The sequence below is a fragment of the Balearica regulorum genome, chromosome 12 (genome assembly GCF_011004875.1).
Source record: "Balearica regulorum gibbericeps isolate bBalReg1 chromosome 12, bBalReg1.pri, whole genome shotgun sequence".
Classification (NCBI taxonomy): domain Eukaryota; kingdom Metazoa; phylum Chordata; class Aves; order Gruiformes; family Gruidae; genus Balearica; species Balearica regulorum.
Genome location: NC_046195.1, coordinates 6053750 through 6074895, shown reverse-complemented (window position 1 = coordinate 6074895; position 21146 = coordinate 6053750). Strand labels below are relative to the sequence as shown.

Genomic DNA, 21146 nt, shown 5'->3' with positions numbered 1-21146 from the left:
AAGTAGCAATGCATCCTGCAAAATCTCTACATGTAAAGAAAACTGTTAACCCAGGAGGCATAAATTAGATTTACTGCAAGAAAAAAGAAACACTGTTTCTTTGTCGAGTTCCATTTTTCTTTAACAGTTTCTCAGCTGTCAATTTGATAATGGCTGCTTGATTCTGCACTCACATAACTGGGGACAATTCCTATTCCAATCTACATTATGTTCATCTGTTAATCTGATGACAGAATTTGTCTCCTTAGGCAACAAATTTGGGGACTAGAATTTATCTACCAATAGGTTTCATTCCACTGAAGGGTAAATTAAGGTGGATTTATAACATCTTTGTTTATCCAAAAAAATCTAAATATATTGAAAGAACTTGAAAGCAGATTTAATTTAAGAGAAAAGTAAGGCCATTACATAAACAGGAGCAGATCTCATCCAGAGTATGTCACATAAATATCATACAAGAAATGTAAATTATCATACGTACTCTATAATTGAAAAGTGTATTATACATTAGTGAAGTCACCCATTTATCTAATCATAATCAGTTCCAATAAAATCTCATTTAGGAAAGTTGAGTGTAGTTCAGGGTGGATGGTTATGAGGATATCAGTCATGTGAGTATGCGCTGAAACCGTTTTGAAAGATCTTATAAGTAGAAATCCAATTATTGCATACCTCATATGAACGAAACTTACACTGATACGTGCTAAAACTGTGGCATTCAGAACTAGAAAAAAGTAAAGCAAGTATATTGAATAATTATTTTAAATAATGTTTTAAGGCAATTTTCACTCAAACAAGATTTTACATTTGCAGGAGTCATTACAAGAATGACATGGTGTTTAATGCTAATAAGAGATTGTTCAAAAGCAGAAGAAAAGTCCTGATATATCATTGGAAGGTTCTGATGAAATACAGCTTGGGTTTATAAATCCAACCTTTCAGGAGGAGAAATTCTGACTGACCACATATATACAAGTCTGTTACAAACGGCGGCAAAGCGCCACCATTTTCTATCACTGCTGCCTTTCTACTGTAGCATTTTAGATAAAATAGCTTCCAGACATGAACAATAGGTGGTTTTGTTGAGCTTGTTGACATAAAAAGATAGGAAACAGACTTATTTTGCCATTCATACAGTACATCATTCCACATGAATTGCAGGAACATTTGCTGTCTTGGTTTCAACAAAAATGCCAGTGACTTAATCCAGCAATAAAGTAATATGAATAAAATGTGTATCATGACTACATGAAGAGCTGAAGAAGCAGTTCATGATGAATACTTAATTTGGTATCATTAGCCTCTTCTGAAATTATTATTAATGATTTTTTCTTCTGTTCCTCCATTTATGGTACACAGCTGCTAATCTAATCACTTGCATAAACTTATCTTAACCTATGGATAGTGATGGTGATATTTACATGCAGATATTTTCAAGTCACTTTTGAATCTATCAATAGCATGATAACAACTCCAATGTCTACATGTTGTTCATTAAAAAGGAGCACAAGTGAGAAAACACAAGCTTGACAAAAAGAATATCCATATATCCTCTTTAATTTTTTTGATACACACTAAGCTCCAGGTATAACCCTCCATCAAATACTGCAATTCCACCTTATTTCTTGTACCATGATATGTTTGTTTCTTCACAAAAATCCAATGGATTCTGAACAAAGGGGCTTCTTCAGAAACTCATGGGAAAAAATTAACCATTTTGACTACCCTGTTTTTACAGCTGTAGCTAGTCCTGATTTGCTCTGCTTTGCCTGGCTAGATGCAGAACCATATATACATAATATTTATCCAATTTTAACAATGCATGAGTAGACTAGGGCACTTGGAAAATAACCATGATAATCCACAGGAGCTATCAGCATACCTTGTTCCCATTTTTATGTTCTACTGCAATATTTGAAAGTAGAAGAGAGCTAATTTACAAGCATATAGGCTGCTTTTAAGATGAAATTACAAAGGAGTTGTCAATCACAAGTAGATGGAAACCAGCTGGCCAGACTGAATATTATACTTGCAAACATATCATGTTAGAAGTGACTCTTGGCTAGACATATGCCTTCTTTCCACTTCACTTGCTTCTAAGCCTTTCTGATGTCATATGTACCAAGTTAAATATCATTCCCTTATTCTGGACAACGTATCTTACAGGCTACACGCAGAGAAGCCACCAGATCTAGACCACAAAGAACATGCAAGAAGCCTACTGACTAGGAAAGCATCTTTAGGAAGTGAGGAGACACATAAAGAGAGACCTGAACTATCCCCATGCACCAGCACAGGTGCCCTGACCATTCCTTACTTCATAAGGAGAGCCAGCCTATTTCTCTATTTTGTTTTCCTTTCCAGTACTTCTTAAATTAGATGAGATTTAGACAGCTCCAAAGCTCTAAATGCAACTCTATAAGAAGCCACTGTGCAATCATTCATTTCCATTTCTAAGTAGGCTTGTATGCAACTTAATTGCCCTGGTCAAAGTTATCTGCAGTTCTCACACTCCAGCCTTGAGAATAGCTACACTGTTTGACAGTTCTGGGAGACGTCCTTCACAACAGTACGCTTGAAATCAAACCAAAGTAAAGCTAAGAAACACCACATGCCTTTGTATATCTGACTTCAGAGATCCTCTCTTTACTTCTCTCAATGATATGCTTGCTGTTCTACTTGCTATGTTCCTTTTCAAACTATGGGAACACAGACCGTGGGTGGAGGACTTGACCATACTAAGCATTTACTAATAAAACCTCTGAATTAATATGAAACTACAGGGTGTTATTTTCTAAGCCACAGCATACCGTGCTGCTAGAGTTAGCTCAGTGTAGTAAGATGCACTCAAAAGACATGTACACCTAGGAAAACTAGTCTTGATAAGTTCCACTGCACAGGAACAGCATTTAAAATCTCAACACAATCACAAAATCATAACCACGAAACACACAGTCCAAAAGGAGATCTAACTGATCTCCCGTAGAAGAAGATACACTAGTGTTACAGAAAGGCCAAATACCATAAAGAACTAAATGAGCTCACAGCAAGAATTTAAGAGAAGATCAAATACTGCAAGCACAAAGACTGTCACTGCTGGAGAACTACGTCTAAAGAGATCAAGAGATGACAAGGTACAGGAGGAATGCTACACCTAATATTCGTACCTAGAATTTAATTCCATTCTCTGACTGTCCCAACAGCTTTAAGAGACTTTCTTCTTCATTCTCAGCCTGTAAAAATAGTATTACCAATATACTAGTGTGAGGATCAACTCTTGTAACAGTATTCTGAAAACCCACTGTTTAATATTTTGGTCTTGATTCTGGAAGATTCAGCTTGACAAAGAGTATGAAAGACCACACAAGATCTGTGGATATGTTCACTATAGAAACTCCAATACCCTCACGCTCCTAGAGAACATTTCTTTGCAATCCCAGCAGAATGTGTGAATTTTGAAGTGTTTCATTTAAGAAAAATAATCCACAGTAGAAAAACTTTCTGTGAAGTTATGCAGAAAGCTAAATACTGCTTGCTGTTCTCCTTCCCAGTTCATACCATCTAGCTTAAACCACCAGTGAACACTTTTGAAATATGCTGGGCTTTAGCCAGCAGTTTAAATGAGTATAGGTGATTTAGTTCATATTTCCAGGCCTCTCTATTAAATACCTTCCAGTTCCATCTTGCCTAATATTTGATCCAGCAAGTTTAATGACCATTCCTTCATTAAACATTACAAGCTTTTTAAGACCTTGGCAGTGCTGCATTTCATTCAATAACCTAGTACTGCTACAAAGTCAACACTGAGTGCCAAGTTAATCCCTCGTGTCTGCTAATTATGTCCAGTGCTGCAGCTTCCTGGGTGAGCCTGAATCACTGGGGAAGTGCAGGATTTCCAGGCCAATGGATTCAGCACTCCAGCTATATCTCATGTCTTGACACTAGATGTCAGCGAAGGGTAATTGTTGTCTCAATTTAGAGCCCGCCCAGGTAGCTACTAGCAACCTCTGTTAATGTTTTATAGCAAAGGTGAAGTATAGCTTAATACAAGCATCTGACATATATTACAATAAAAAAGGATATAGTTGTCTAGTGTTTTTAAAGTTAGTCATAAAAGATGAATAATGATGCAGTTTAAAGCTAAAAGACAGCTGCCAAGCTGAATGGCCATGATGGATGCCTAAACACCCAGTGTAGAGAAAACCTGTTCCCTAGAGACCACCATCCAAAAAATTAATTACTACGATTCAGCATCTTTAAATGTGCCACTTAATATACTGCCACCATAATTAAATTTCCAGCCCTGTGACCTTGAGACCATTTCCTGAGATAATAAATGAGATCAAGGTTTAATCGATGCAGATGCAAGTAGAAACTGTCCGAGGAAGCACAAAACCATCACAATATAGTCAAGGTCAGGGAAGAAAAACCAAGTGAAGCTGCGAATCAACACTAATTGCTTTCTTATGATAAAAGATGTTTATTTTAATTTGCTTTATTTGCAAACAACAGTTCTGTTGGATACTCTCTGACAGCAGCTTTTAAACTCCAGCCAGAAATGAAGTCAGTAGAGGGCATATTTGCCTCCTTGTAGATAGCACTTTTTGTAGCAAATGAATCCTGAAAATATACTGAATATAGTCGCACACTGAGATCTGATATTCAAGCTCATTACACATCAAACAATACAAAGACAAGAAAAAACTGACTGCTTCAGGTACAAGAAACCAAACAAAAAGGAGAGACTTTGGGCAGAGATATGGAGATGTGAAGGCTATTTTATGTGCTTTTGAAGTCTGAGTGACACAAAGGTTTTGGTCTGACTTCCACTGTTGGACTTTACTAAGTGCTAAAATCAGACACCATCTATATATGGTGTCTGATAAATGTATAAATATCGAAATATATAATACCACCCAGTAGAGGACCTATTATTTTAACAGAAGTAAATATTATTGTCGTGCACGTAATGAGTTGAAGAGATAGAGCTTCTGCAGCTAAGTCAAGTATCCTTAATTATTAGAGAAATTAGAACTAGGTGATGGTAGGGGGAGCATATGTTTAAAAAAAACCAAGATTTTCTAACTTTTTGAGATCAACCTTGTGTACAGGTAGGCTTTTGTTCATTCCAAGAAGCCTGGAGGAAAAAAAAGGCATGTGTTCTGACACCTAAAACCTCAGAACTTTAAAGAGCATAGAAACTATCAGTGAGAGGACAGAGAGATGAAACTGTGAAACAATGAAGACACTAGATCTTGAAATAATAGCACTTGGATGTGGGGGTTGTTTTGTAAAATAGGTATTAAACAACAATCTCTATCCTGTCAATATCAAATAGATTAAATTATGAACCACTATAGATTCCAAGGTTAAAATGCAACTGATACAATAGAAATAGAATCTAGAAATCTCTCAAGCAAATCAAGGAGGCTGGGGTGATATACAAAAACCCAGCGGTGTCAGAAACAAAGATTGCAGAGAGCTCCGAAATCACTCCATACCAGTAAGACCAATGTACAAAAATTTGTACTAAAACGAAAAGAGGGCAAAACAGAACAGTCCACTAACCCTCAGGGATTACAGATTTCCAGTGACAAAAGAGCTCAGAAGACCTGGGACACACACACAGAGGCTGCTGCGGCGTAACATTAACTTCACTGAAAGTTTCCAGAGATAACTGTCATCAGGGCATGTTTTCTGAGCATATGAGTCACAGGACTGTGCTATATACATAGTTAACATTCATGTTAATCCTGCGAGTATGGATGCGCATGTGTAAAACCTGAAGACACACTGAGGATGATTAATACAATTATTTCCTGGTAAAAAATTACCAACTACCCTTCAGTAAGGGAAAGTCTTGGTAAAACAGCTATCATGTCTACAAAATGATGCAACAAAATCACCCTGAGGACTCAATCCAGCTGTAGCTCTGAAAAATAGGTAGTAGAAGCCTGGAAAAAAAAAACCAACCAACCAACCAACCAACCCCCCAAGGTATTACTGTCTCGGAACAGTGTCTTCTGGGGGATGGAGATAAACAGTAGAAATTGACTTGATTTAGGCTGATACAATACTATACTGGAAATTAAAATCAACGTTTGTTGAAATTTGTAGTTGATCTGCCTTCAGTCTAATGCAATTAAGGTTAGATTAAAAAAAAAAATAATCTACTGAGGTTAACACTTTCAAAATGTCCATGGACTTTTGGCTATATTCTTGTGTTTGTAGGTAAGCTGGGAAATCCACTCTGCCTGATGTGAAACTTTTCCTCCTGTCATTCTGTATGTGCCAGTAAAACCTTTAGAGAATGAAAGGGGAAAAAAAGTCTTTACTCTTATCTGACAGGCTAGTGCTGTAAATAATGCACTATTCTAACACCATTCTCAAGAAGTCACATTGCATGACCGATGTCATTGCATGACAAATGCCACAGACTGCCAATACTGGTAGTTCCCATCTTTTCTTATTGAAAGATCCATTCAGATGCATCAAGACAACATGAAGGGTACTTCTGATAAGAACAATGGGCGGTTTCAAAGGAGAACAGGCAACATTTCAATTACAAATTTTTTTATTTTACATTTTTTAGCCTAATTTGGTCTCTTTGTGATAAACAAGATGTTTTACATATGCCTAGTAGGAATAATTGATAGTTCATGCTTCTGTGTGTTATACTTGTTAAAATATTTGCATTTAAAAGCAAAGTTGGACTTGTAGCTCTAGGCTACGTATGTGTCTTTCCTAAGGAGTCTCAACTAGAAGAAGCATTTTGAATTATAATTGTCTCCCAAATCTCAAATTGAGAGAGACAGAACACTGTTAACCCTTCACTTAAATCACTTATCCATGTGAAAACAAATTGTGATTTAGGAAAGTTGAGTAGAGACCTGGTAGATAGGCTGGAGTCACTGACTCCTCCTATATTCAATCAGTAAGATTAGACAGATGAGTAAAGATTACTTATGCTGTCAACTGTTGGAAGATCAGGCCTCAGGTAATTACAGCATCAGAACATATGTACTTTATGAGGAGATCAATTTTACAGTTAAAAGCTTTAGAAGCTTGATTCAGAAAAGCAAATTACTTGAAACTTTGCAGAAATAGTAATAGATTATGAAGAAAAGGTCCTGTGTTTAAAACACTTGCTGAACTCCTCACACAAGCATTTCTTACCTTAAAAAAGATGTGCTGTATAGGATTTTTTCCTGTGTTGGACATACAGAACTTTAAACATATGCACTCAGAAATAAGGAACGTAGAGATGGAAATCGAGGGTTTTTAACTCAGGGAGCTGTAAGAAAGAATATAACATGTGAAGGCTAAGATTTTCAAAAGCAACTTGTTACTCTTCCCTGTCTCTCTCTGGTGATATGCATGTGGAAACATAAAGAATACTCCTTCTCAAGAGGCTGAGGAGGCAGAAACAATCAGTGTTTTCCTACTCACAGACTCTTCTAAATACTTGGAGCTCAGCACCACCAAAATGTACTGTAATATTATTAGTTGCTTTTCAACCCACCAGCAATTGTTTTTTTCATTTGAGCTTCTTGACAGCAATGAACGAACATGCAAAGTATGAGAATAAACACACAGCTTAACTCATAATTTACATAGCTTTTAAAATCTGAGTACTATAATCACTATACTCATTGTACATAAGGTCACATCTTACTGTAACAACCTCCATTTTAAGTGTGCATATGTGGGCATGTAGGACAGAAGATGACTCTGTGTACCACAGAGGTTGTGAACTGTTGAGAAAGCTGTACAGTGCTGAGCATGACTTGCCATCCCCAGCTCAGAGACAGCCGTCTCCATTCCTCACAGCTGCATTCCAACACTGCAGTATTTGCTAAACCTGACAGAACTTTGCAGCTGCAGCAGAGCTGGCTCTCCCTGTTCCTTCTCACATTTATGCATTCTCACAACAGATTTTGTGCCAAATCCCAGCTATTTTCATCTCTCCTGTTTATTGTCTCTGTCCTAGTCAAAAGTAAGAAAGGAGGAAGGTGGGGAAACTGCCTGGGCTATTGCCTTCCTTCCTAAGGAACCACCTTCAGAGACAGAGCAGAGGTAAGCAGTTGTCCCATCTGTTGCAGTTCTGGACTAGTGGATGCCTTGGATTGTGGACTGACTATATTCAGCTTCGCTATGTGCTGCATATGAGGTTTTATGTCAATCTAGGCAGAGCCTACTACTAGCTTCAGCGTTAGAGAAAGTGCAACTAAAGCCCAGGAAAGACAGAGACTTTGTGTTCATGTGCTGATGTCATTCTGTCCTGTCATTCTGTGAACTAGTTCATGCTTTTTGTTTTCAGCAGAATATTACTGTTATACTGTTAGATGGCAAATGAAGCTGTTGTATTAAAAATAATGTAAGGAAGAGCAGAGTCCCAATACAGTTAGTAAATACATCACCTAGAGAGAGAAATGAGAATGAGTAACAGCTTGACAGTAGCAAGGTTGTCAATTCCTTACTTCTGTAGCCAAGGAAAGACATATATTTTGTAAGATTATTTTGGGCTACACTGGGGGAAAATAGAGTAGATTAAATAGTTTGTGTAATGTTATTCTTTGGTCAACCAAAAGGATATCTATATATCAGGTACTATATCCAGCTGAGGGACTTGCCTGCAGCATCCCAGTCACAAAACGAAGCTTTAATTAACTTTGAAATACTTAACCATCCTTGGCAAATATGGGCACCAACATGTTTTGATGGAATGAGAGACGTTTCTATTAATAGATTCCTGCTCCACGTACTACACTGAAGATGAGAGAACTAAGTGCTTATAGTGAAACAGTAGGGAGGCTTATTAAATCAATACACATCTGTTAGATAATGGGCTCAAAGTCAAGAATGTTATTCTGAAAACCTCTCAGCAAAATGTTGCTTGTTTGGCAGTGTTTTCCTACAGCTATTCCCTCATTGAAGGATCCCCTCCAGAGCTGACCATCTATTTTGTAGCGTTCAGTTCCTAACAAGCATATCCAAACCTCGCTGCCAAAGGTAAAGGATTCTCCAAAAATCTCAGACATTATTGTCAAGTATGCCAGCAAGCAACAACAAGATGCTGTGAAGTTTAAATCTCTTCATCCCATAACAGAAGGTTAAGGCTTTAAGAACACTAAGTGAGCTAATGGGAGCCAAAAAATCCCCTATACTAGTTGCAATATACTAGTAACAATTTTTAATGACGTGTTGAAATATCTTCAGAATTATACACAAATATATGTCAATATATACATATATTAATGTATTAAATATATATTATATTTTATGACACATGTTGGGACCTGTAGCCCTTTCTTGTGTAAGATAGTGCGATCTCACGGCTCAGTCAGTAGACATGGTGCTACTCTGCTTTCGCCCTCTAAGTCAGTCACTTCCCGGTCTGTGTGCACTCTTACCTTTTGTCTGGTTTTACTACAAATTGTGAGAGACATAAGTTGCCCCTTGCAGCATCTATGAAACGTTCAGCAATTTCATTTGGAACCCCTGGGCACTGTTGTAATAAACACGAATAAAATAATACTTACCCAGTTAGATATGAGTAAATATTTTACCTTTATCACCTTAAAGTAAACACACAGCTCAATTCTTAACTAGTGTGTTTATATTCACTCAGAATATAACAGCAAAGAAACTTAAAAGTGAACATATATTTAATAGATGTAATTATAATGAATAGGAGCCTGTGCAAACAAAGTAAGATGCTCTGAAAAATGGTAGGGAATGCAGAGAGATCAGATTATGTTTATGAAACTTCACTCACCCATGTTATTTCCATGATATGCATAAAGTTGGCTACTTCTATAATATTTGAATTCATGTTTTACAGACACACAAATGTTTTCTCTGCAGTGGAAAACGTGAATGAGAAATGTACATGTAAGGCTGTCATCTACTGACTCACCAGGGTAATTCCTGAAATAGTGGTTTCAGCAATAGCACTGAGCATGTGCAGGGAAGAAAAAAAAAAAAAGCTGCCCTGATGTTTTGCACACCTAAACAGTGTGAATCATAACATGATATCAATATTAATCTATCCCTTATAAAATCTTAAGACCTTTTCATTTAATGAATAAGATGCTGCACAACAATATAATCTCTACTTTTCCAAATTAGCCATGAACCATCTGGTTTCTCTCCAATTACTTGATTTTTTTTTTCTGTATCTCTAAATGTTACTGACCTAAAAAAGATTTCATCAAAGGCTGTTAGAATCCTAACCCCTCCAGCAACTATTAAATTGGTCCACTCCCTGTCCTGTGCTGACAAATCATTATACTCCAGAGCCTTACAATCCATGGTAGTATCTCAATTAGAGATAAAGATGAAGCAACAGTGTTCCAAATTAATCTATCCATCTAAATATGACTTTATTCTTAAATAAAATAGAAAAATCTATATACAGTGATCCCTAGTCAGTCATTGCTAGGTTCACTGATAACAGACTACTGTTTCCATAGTGAGCTAATCAAGTGGTTTCAAATCAACAGTTTAAAGTTATGTGAAGGTCCTGCCTAAGTTAATAACACTGAAAACAGCATACTCTTCCTTCTTTCTTCTGTTTTCTTCCAATTTGCATTAAGCAAACTGGATTTGTGCGTAGCTTTTAAAGTTTGCCTTGACAAGTACTCTGCTTAATCGGTGAAGGCTCACAGAGGTAATGCACTGAGATTCAGGGTATCCAGAAAACAACAGTGAACTGACTGAAAAATAGATGCTGAATTTTATTAATTTTTTCAGTTTTATGAACTGATCATCCTAGTACAGTGACAAGAGTCCAGCTCAGCCCTTCCATCTCCAGTGCTAAAGCTATTCCCAAACATGTCATAAGGACCACAGAATTTATTACCTTTGGCACTAAAATACCAGTATCATGTGCTAGCAGTTCAAGAGATTTCAAGTAAGTTTGGAAGTGAAATGAGATTATTTTTTTTCTTCTAATAGGCAAATATTATATATATGACTGACCCACTGTCTAAAGCTGAACAAGAACCCAAACCATAATAACTACTCTCCTTTTGGTGGATCTTCTAAACTCTAAATTTCAGTATGCTGAAAAGTAGGGTCTCTTGTCAGCAGAAGCTATTCTGAAGGAACTGTTTATGCCATTTCTGTAATGCCACTTTTCTAATTTTATAAATCCAGTCTATTGGAGGCAGCAGCCACTAAATGGCAGGAATTAATTTAGCCTCAATTAAGAAAAATAAGCAAGCCCATTTCTTCTCAGAACAGCACTTGAGTTGAATCTGTAATTAAAAAAAAAAAAAAAAAAGGAAAAAAAAAAAAAACCAGTATTTCTTGCAGTGGGACCTGTACTGTTTGACCAAGTAATCTCTGTGGAGTTATAATCATCACTTCCAACCTACTACAGATTTTCTGGTATGTTGTGTCACTGGTACAATAACTGTTTTCTTCCTTGTGAAACAATCTGCAGGATGTTAAATACAGCCATATTTCACTACTAAATCATTTGAGGCCTACTGAAACCTTCAGAAAACTATTTGGCAGTCTTACTGTACTTCTTTTTATTAGAGCATGAGAACTTAGAGTACAAGAACTTCTCCTTTAGGCAACAAACATATTCTGATTTGTCTATGGATTTGGGATACTGTAAGCCAATCAACGGAAAGCTCTCTTGCAATGATGGCTTTTCCATATTGCTTTGGCATCATCAACCCTCACTTGACTAGTCTAAAATAATAATGATTTTAAACACCAAGTGGCTCCCTGGATGGGTTCCATAGGCAACTAGATCCCATAACTCCCAGAATACTTTGAGCTTGTTGACATGCTCAATATATTTTGCCAATCTTAGATTCTGTTTTAGCGAATCACGAGATAATGCTGAAGATGCCTTAAAGATCTTACATCTTCCTGAGATCAAATGCTGACAATGAAGTCTTTAATTCATCTATTTCTTCTTACCTTACAGATACATCAATGAAAGCAGGTCTATTGCAAATTAAACCTGAAACAGTCAATAGTCTGTCATCCCGTAGTGAGAATTCACAGTTTATGCTTTACCAGTATCTTCAATTCAGTAGTCAATTTTTGTTTCAAAGAACTTAGTGGATGCAACGCACACACTAACTTCACTAGCAGACTAAGTGCTGATCTAATTACTAATCTGATCTAATTACTGACAAGCTGCTGATCTAGGAAAGTTAATTAACTGTAGGTTTAGTTATTTCCACTGGTTCTATCCTTTTGAAATACAACAGAGGTTGATGGAAAACATTATCTTTAGATCAGATTCCAATATCAGAACGTAACTAGTTGCCTATATAATCCATCCAGTGGGCCACTTCATGCATTTCAAGTCATAATTGCTTTTATCCACCACACATGGACCACTCTATTGGCTCATCACACCTAAAAAGGAGCCAATAAAACATATCTGCCAAGGAAAGAAAATTTTTAACTTCAGCAAAGGAGTACTCTGTCTGCTAAACAACATTAATTAATTGTCGTGGTTTCAAAGTACAAGCCAGATACATACATTAATGCTGACAATTCATCCAGTTTGGGACAATGTAGCTTTAATGGTTTACCTCCATCTTTATAGCTATCTTAAGATGAGGTTGTTGTCTATGATCTTTACTTATTCTCTTAAAAGGAAAACTATAGTTTTAATATTGGAGTATTTATTTTATTCTGAATAAGCTTTTCTGAGTCAATGCAGTGTTCTGTGTATCAGTGGGTCAAATTTCATACTGAATTTTAAGTTGTCTTCCTAATAGATATGTATGATGAAATGCTACATTGTATTCCAGTGCTATGTAACAGGAAGTCTTAGAAGACAGCTGATGTTCTTTGGATATGTCTTTTTGATTGTAAACCCATGAAGCTGGTTTTTTTCCCTCCTCTGGAGTCTAGAACTACTTCTTCTGATAGTAATACAGCATTTTGCCACTATCGATATGGGAGCACTGAATATTTACATTGTAGGTGTAAAGTTTTATTGCAAACACACTTGTCTGGCATAACAACTCTCATCAACTTCAAAGGCCTTTGGAACAAGCACTAATTCTGACTACAAAATTCATTTTAATTACATCACTGCCTATAAGGAAACAGCATGATACCTACTGTGAAATGAATATTCTTACCATATCAATCTTTTTTAAAATTTAGTATCTTAATATGACCCATGACTTAAGTCACCTTTTGTACTGCTTTCTGTTTTGATTATAATTTTATCTATTAATCATGTTAATCCAATAGAATCTGCCTTAATCAAATGCAAGTCAATTACCCACTTCGTCAAATTATATTTTTAATGAAAGACATTTTTTAAGATTGAATACCAATTAGGGACGTGTTTAGGGAAGCGTAGCTAGCCTTACAGCATGAGAACACTTGGCTCTCCACAGAGAAGGTAGTTTTTCATATTCACTTCCAGGTCAAGTAGTTTGAAGAACACTTCTGCACAAAGGCTGAACTCACAGCACACAGTTGTTGCCTACACACATAGGCACTGTCCCACCTAAAAAAATAGCTGCTGTCTGATCACAGAGGGGGATTAGGCTAGGTAGGCTTTAAAGGACAGATCATGACTCACCTCATGAGAATTAAAATGAAGAGGAAGGCTACACTGGCCAGTGGTTGTAAACCTGGGATATGACAATCAAATGTACCAGCCCCAAAGATGCCTGCATATTCAGATCCCTGACCCACAAAGGCCTACTCAGAAAAGCTTCCCTGACAGTAACAGCAAATATTCTATCCTTTTCATTCCCAGCAGCTAAAACTTGGAAGAGCAACATCTGTATTTCATGAGTTCATTTCCATCCCCATTTGACCAGCTTCCATTAAATCCTAAACCAAACTTCAAGCTATGGAACATTACACAAAAATGCTCTGTGCTTTATTTTTGTTTTACCATATGATCACATCCCTGAAAATAAAGAGTGATCTGATAGAGAAGGAATGCTGACTGACCAGCATGGCGAATCCAACACGTGTGAAGATCATCTTCACCTCTCTTTGCTTTCTACTCCCACCTCTTCAGTTCTGATTTACTTGGGTGTCCTGTAGCCTTTCCCATTCCAGACTTGCTCTCAGAAAGATTGCCTGGAGCTGTCAGGGAAGCAACTGCTAAATATGCAGGCAGGTCCATGTACCAGCCCTTTCGGTAGTTCAGAATCTGATCATTCACCCCAATATCCCTTTCCTTGATATTTACAGAATACAAAATAGTCTGTCTACTAAATAAGACACCTCTATTTTAAGTTATATTACACTGAGTTTCTAATGGTACCATTATGCAAAAGTTCTGCAGGGAAGAAGGGATGATTGATGTTAAAAGGCAGACACACATAAATGCAGCATGTACACACAATCACCTCACTGCCAGCAACATCACAGATTCGAAGGTTCATTAAAACAAAGACCAAGACGATGTTCTTCAGATATTTACCTTTATATGCAAAGTACATCTAGCATAAAGTAACCTGAATTTGTTCCCTCAGGAAGAAGGATGGTGCACTGCACTTAGCATATACGTAGTTCCTTCAGACTTGCAAAAGAGTCTGCACAAGGTGCACATTTATCAGTGTATAACTGAGTTTATAACTGAGAAACTGGAAAGAATAAAGGTAAACAGACTTCCCTGAGGATACAAACCAAACCAATGTCAGGGAACCTGTCAAACTGGTGAGAGAATCCAACAGCTTCAGTATTCTGAATAGACTGATGGAGAGCTTGTGGCAATCAAAATTGTGGAATTTTTCATTCACACTGACTGGATTAATATTTTTGAGGAGTAGAAGTGATGAAAACATCTTGATTTTTAACAAGCTCCATGGCCAGTTCCTTTTCCATGTTCTAACACAGTCAGTAGACACGATTCCTTAACAACACCTGTCACCACCCTCTCTTGGCAACCTTCATTTCCTTAGGGGAATGTAAACCCTGCACTTGAGAAATATGACTGTAGCTCATCTAAGCACACCTGGACAACTTGAAGCTACCTGGTTCAGGAGGCAGCTACACTGCGTGAAAATGTGTAAGGCTCCAGTTTCCACCTAGCATGCCAGACACACACAAATCCCCAGTTCTAAGCTCTAACTTGTGGAGGTTCGCTTGCTTCTGATACTCTAACTTGTCTAAAAAGCTCTATGCAAAGTCAGCAGTCCAACACACAGAGTACCAAAAGGCACCATAAAGCTTCACAATGTGCTTGCCTGTGCAAGGGAAGATCTCCCTTAATATACGAAGACATTTCTAAAGCTACCTCAGGTACCTGTGCCCATATCTAGTTTAAAGTAGCGTGAAAGTGTACAAAACTAGGCAACTTAGGGATAAAATATCCTGACTTATTTGAAGGCAAGGTGTTTAGCTCATAACATTGCTCTTATTTAGTAATCCTTTACAGATTTTCTTCTGAAAGCTAACCAGTTTTCAGGGGTTTTTTTGCCTTTTTTTCTTTTTCTTTTTTTCAGTGGTTTTATTTCACAGGTGGAGGTGCTAGATCAACTTCACTAGACCTTTAATTAGCCAATGGCCACGATCAAACCTTTTAAGCTCTAAGAAAAATAACATGGCTTATTGCAGGAGAACCAGGGTTTGCAGAAAGGAAAGACCATCTTCACAGCTGTTTCTCTTCTAAGCCTCATTTTTCCTTCTTGGGATGCATAAACCTGATCCTTGGTCCTATCTTAAAATATTCTGGTTTTCAATGCAGACATTTGATATATGATGCAATTATTCAGTTGTCTAAATGGAGGATGTCACTTAACTAAGGTCATTCAACACACTGAGCTTTTAAAGGACGTTTTATAAGTCCTAAAACAGTAGTGCTTTCTTTCTGGGATGAATTTTAAATCTCTCAGCTTCAATATTTATGCTACGCCGCTGATCAGAAAGGAGTCTTATCGGAGAGTGGGGCTGCTTATATCCCTTTAATTATACAGAAGACTCGGAAGGCAACAGCTTTTCAAACTTTGAATTTACATAGCAAAGCGAACACTGAGAATGTAAAAGACTTGGTCTAGTATTGTAGAATGCTGAACAAGATAAAGCACAAAATACATTGTGTCTGCAGATACACTGCAAACAAAAAGAGGAATATTTTAAAGAAACTAACCTTTACAAATTAAATTTCATCTGTTGCATTATTACTGACAAATACCTTACTAAAGAAGTCAAATTATATTACTAATCTCCAATTTGAATTAAATTCAAAATGCTATACACATTCATTGGGTATGGCTTTCTGCACCGACTTTCTATACAGTCATTTTTGTAATCATCATGTTAATTTAATGACTATGATTAGAATTTTTAAAATCTAAGTTTTAAAACTGTTTTCACATTCTAAATTCTTTCACATTAAAAAACTAATAGTTTTAATTTGCCATTAATATAATCTAAATAAACATTAAGCAACAGAGATACTTGGAGCTTTTGAGAGAAGTTATGTCAGTCAGCGAGAGCTCAAGTTTACTCATTGAACTGATTGATTCTAGCTCCTAACAGCTACATAATGTCCTTGTTTCCTATAGTAACTGGATTGCCAATACAATATTGACAAAGCATCACTAGGCTGAAGCCAAGCTGACCTCATATCACCATCTTTTCTTTCTGGACATGTAACATTGCGCTGCACTGCTCTGAGTAACAGCATGCCCTGATACGCAGTTTTCAGAAAGGCAAAGCTCTCGGAGTACCTTCATAGACTAGACTTGCATTGACTGGATAAATAATAAAAAAAGTCACTTAAAAGTGAGACTGTTTTGTGTCATTTAGGTACCAGAACGACTGTGAAAGCCAGGTATTTTCCTCGTATCTACATACACTTTTCTGGATTAGGACTAGAGCTGCACAAGATGTTGGTTACCCAAGCACTCCCAGGCACTGTTTGCCATCTGCTGGGCATTGTGGGAGGAACCCTAAAACTTTGCAAGACTTGCAAAATTTCTGAACAAAAATATTTGCTTCCTCAAAGTTAAAAAACCCCAACCACCACACTTTATGGCCCAGGACTAAATGTCAAATCCTGGTTAACACAAAGCAGGATAAGATAAAGCTATCTTAACTGCAATTATCTTCAGGATTCTGTAGAATCTAAATACCCTGAATGTCTTCTGTTGAGGTTACCTGAAGTCATCCTCTGAAAATATGCAGATAAAAAGAAATGAAGTTAAAAATGCTGTATATACATTAACTTACAGAATTATGGCATGGTTCAGAGAAAGGTGTTCTGTAGAGCAAAGCCTCATAGAGCTTCCCTTCAAAGCAGCTGAATCTGTAAATATTCTTCAGCTCAGTATCACAGCAATTTTTGCTTATTTTTGAAGTGTACATTACATTGCAGTGGTTTAGTCCTTTATCAGAACTACTGACTGTTCAACCAGAATAACATGCTTTTTGAAACAGTAACAGTTAACTGAAGATCAGCGTGCACTTATATTTTTTACATCATAAAAGATATGGAATAGATTTATCTAGAAAATAAAGGTTATTACAGTATATAATTAGCACAAAAATATTCTCCAGACTTAACTGTCTAATACAGTGACAAAGCAATACATTTATGTTTTAATTAGCCATGTTAGTGCTGGTGGAATTAGGCACAATTTTTTGTAGGATTATGACACACCAAACCCACACCAAATTCCAATTTTCTTAATCAGTTTTTAATTTCTGACCAATATTCTCCCTGCCCAATGCCACCCCCCAAGTTCCTAACAACTGTATTCCTCTTTCTGAAAGCCTTTTTCTCAATAAGTTACATTGAGTGAAGAGTGTTGGCATCTGTTTGTGCTCTTGCATTTTATTAACAGGTTTGGGATAAAGCAACTTTGTTACTCAGTGCTGGGAAACTTCTAGGCATACTTGTTAATCTTCTACTCACCTACTATCCTGAATCTTTCACAAGATCCAGTTGTAACTTTGTTCTAGTTTATACAGCTCTGGGATTTTTCCCACCTTCCCCTCTTTCCATCACCTATTTGTTTTGGGGATGTGCAGCCAGTTGGTATTACAGGTGATTGATACACATGAAAAATGAGAAGTCTACTTAAATCTTACTGATTAGTACTGCAGTACTTGAAGTCTCCCCAAATGATTCCTACTCTCATTTACATGACCTAGTTAATTTTCCCCTCAACACTTTTAAACAGAAAGACATCTCTAAATTTGAATGAACAATCTCAACCTCATCCTAGACTGATTACCCTGGGCTTGAATTAATATCCTAAAGTAAGTTGGCTTCACAAGTAGCTGCCATGCAACAAAACCTCACCTATGCTTGCTCCCTTGAGTTGGTTGTTCCTGCCATTACAAATGACATCTGGATGAATTTCTCTGGCACAAAAGGGTATTTCCATCCCTCTTTAACCCTGGTTGAAGATAATTAAACTGCACGATTCTCTTGAGCCCATGGCAATTTAGCAGAAGAGTTTTGCATTTCCATCCGGCTCTACTGGAGAAGCCAAGTGCCTGACTAATTTTGTGCATGTGAGTACATGAGTGTCTGAGCAGTTCCATTTGCATCAGGCAGACTACTTACATGCTTAGGATTAATTACACATTTAAGGCAGATTTGCCAGTGATTACCATTAATTGCACCTGCAGTGATTTAGGTCCTTTATGAGAGTTAGCATAAGTGCATATGCATTCTTCTTCATTACTTTTTTTCCTTTTTAAGTCAAATGACTTCCTAGAATTCATAGCTTCAAAAAAGCTAACAAAACCCCTAATGTCTCAAGACACAGCTGTGCTACTGCAGTCAAATCTCATGAATTCCAGAGATGTATTTATGCACTGTTCGGACTGGTGATGCTCTCCAGGCTCCCTCACCTTGTCATGAAGCAAGCAGTTTTTTATAAATTTCTGAACTACTTTAGAGATATATAGTAGACCTTAGAAGCCTTCTACCTGGAGTACCTAAAAAAAAGAGATACAAGCTGATTTCACAGGTGTATCATCATTTCAGTCCACATGAAGCAGGTCTAGTATACAGCAGCTGTTTTAGGGAATTAATAGCTTGGCTGTTGAGTCATCAGCTACAAATCAGAGATCTGCTGTGATGTAGCTGTGTGTATTCCTACATCATCATCCCTAAAGATCAGAGGGGAGAAGGGAAATTGAAAAAAATAACGGCAGAGAGGAGATACCATTATACTCAAAAGGGAGAGGAGACCAGTCTGGCTGTGCTGGCATGTAACAACTGCTAGCATTAGCTCCAGACTAGCAGTATTTTAAGGAAAAATTGTTATTACAGTTGACAGACTTTTGCTGCTACTTATTTATTCTAATTCTCATCCATTATCATGACAATGCAACATTAATTTTACAAAAGTTTCCAAAATATTATCAACTGCAAACTTAATGGAAAATTACAAATCAAAACCATATTTTGACAATGTATCTTGTATACTAAATTCAATTTAGGACTGCTAGTGATATGACATCTTCCTTTAATTTCTGCAAAGGGCTATCGTTATCCAACATGTGGTGGAGGCAGACTGAGAGGGAGGGACAAGAAAGAAAATGCAAGGCTAATAATGATATAAAGAGATTTAGACTTTAAGGAGTCAAGTCAATTTTCATCCTGATTGATCATAACCAAATACAATAATTGCCAGTTAAAATACCACTCCAAGAGGGCTCAGTGCTGTAAGCCAGCATCAGAAAAGCTCAGCTTCAGCCATCATCTCGACTGATGTTAACAGGCCTACTTTCACAAACTAAGGCTTTGCATGAAATGGTCCTAAATCGTGAGCAAACAAATATGGAAGTGGGAAATTACTTCATTAGAACAACCCTGTGTATTACAGCCTGACACTTTTCTGATAATCCCATCACCAAGGGCACCATGCATTCTAAGATATAACAAGGAAAACCAGTGAGGTTTAGTTTTAATCAGCCCTTATTAAAAGGGCTAGCATTTCTTGACTCTTCCTGTGAGACTGTAATCCTGGCACAAGACAGCCACTTTTAATGTGACAAAATGTTATTGGCTGAAAGTCAATTTCTATTCTGGCAGTTTTTATACTGGCATTCAAAACAATGATCAAATAAGTAGCTCAAGGAAGGAAGGAGAAAGTTACACATGTTTCTTTCAGATTCTTTCCTCCTTTTCCTGCCAGTAATAAAAAAATGTATAGGTAGAAATTCAGAACATTTCAGATCTTCATTTCAGATATCCTGGTGTAGACTTTAGGCATGTTTTAGTATAACCATCAACAAAATTATAATTACTGATTGCTGCCATTAAAATTCAGCTTTTGGCCACTAATCTGCCACACCAAAGCCATGTAAAACGGTTCAAGTTAGTTAAGGTTCATCAGGAAAAACAACCCAAAACCCTCTCTAGTGCCTTATCCAAACTTAACAAATTTTTTTAGAAAATTTTTAGAAATTTTTTAGAGCAGCAATGAAAATTATCAGTTCCGCACATATGGTACCTGAATGGTGAAGATGTGTTTATATTATGACATATTTACATCTGTGCAATAAATAACATCATAACTAGTGGCTGATATTTAATGCTTATCTAAAACATCCTTATCTTCAGAATCACAATTTCTAAAATAAATTCCAATCAATAGTGCATTTTTACCTAATTTATATTCAAATTGCCATATTATCAATTAGAATGCTTTTTAAAACATGTTTCTATTTTTACATTTTGACAATAAAAACCATGTCTTTAACAATTATATGAAAATGTAAAAAACAATTACAGATATTCATTTATAGCTATGTATCCATAATTATGTCTATATCTAAGTGTCTCTGTGGATAGCTAAAAGACATAAGAAAATGAGAAATGTATAGTTTATCTATACACATAATAAAGACAAAATAAATACCACGGTAGTCATTTTATCCTTTTGATCTATAGGCTACCAGTGGAAGATGTAATCTTTTATTTATATTATGTGAGGTAAAATTTTGAAACAGGCTTTTCTGTGTCTGTCTTCCTGCTCACTTCATAATTAAGCCTGTAGGGCTGCATGGTTTATTTTTTAATGCTGTACTTGTCAATTTCTGTTATCACTAATTTAAAGTTCACAGCTCCACATATCAAAAATATGAGGGCAAAACAATTTATATAAAAAAACGTTTTGAGTTGTGGGGGTGGCTAAGTTTTCCTGTGTGTTCTCTTGAAGATTTCATTT

At 36.7% G+C, this 21146-nt stretch overlaps 2 long non-coding RNA genes across 3 annotated transcripts in view; one reads left to right on the top strand and one right to left on the bottom strand.

Annotated features, from left to right (window-relative positions):
* LOC142603529 (uncharacterized) overlaps positions 1-21146 on the top strand; it is a 90932-nt gene that overhangs the window by 32141 nt on the left and 37645 nt on the right. The gene's annotated exons all lie outside the window — the stretch shown is intronic.
* LOC142603530 (uncharacterized) overlaps positions 1-21146 on the bottom strand; it is a 66339-nt gene that overhangs the window by 19120 nt on the left and 26073 nt on the right. The window contains exon 1 of one of the 2 annotated variants that reach the window (XR_012837477.1): positions 7177-7206. The exons of the other annotated variant lie outside the window; for it this stretch is intronic. This is a non-coding gene — a long non-coding RNA (uncharacterized LOC142603530). Of the gene's footprint in view, positions 1-7176; positions 7207-21146 lie in introns of those variants that run through there. 2 annotated transcript variants of the gene reach the window in all.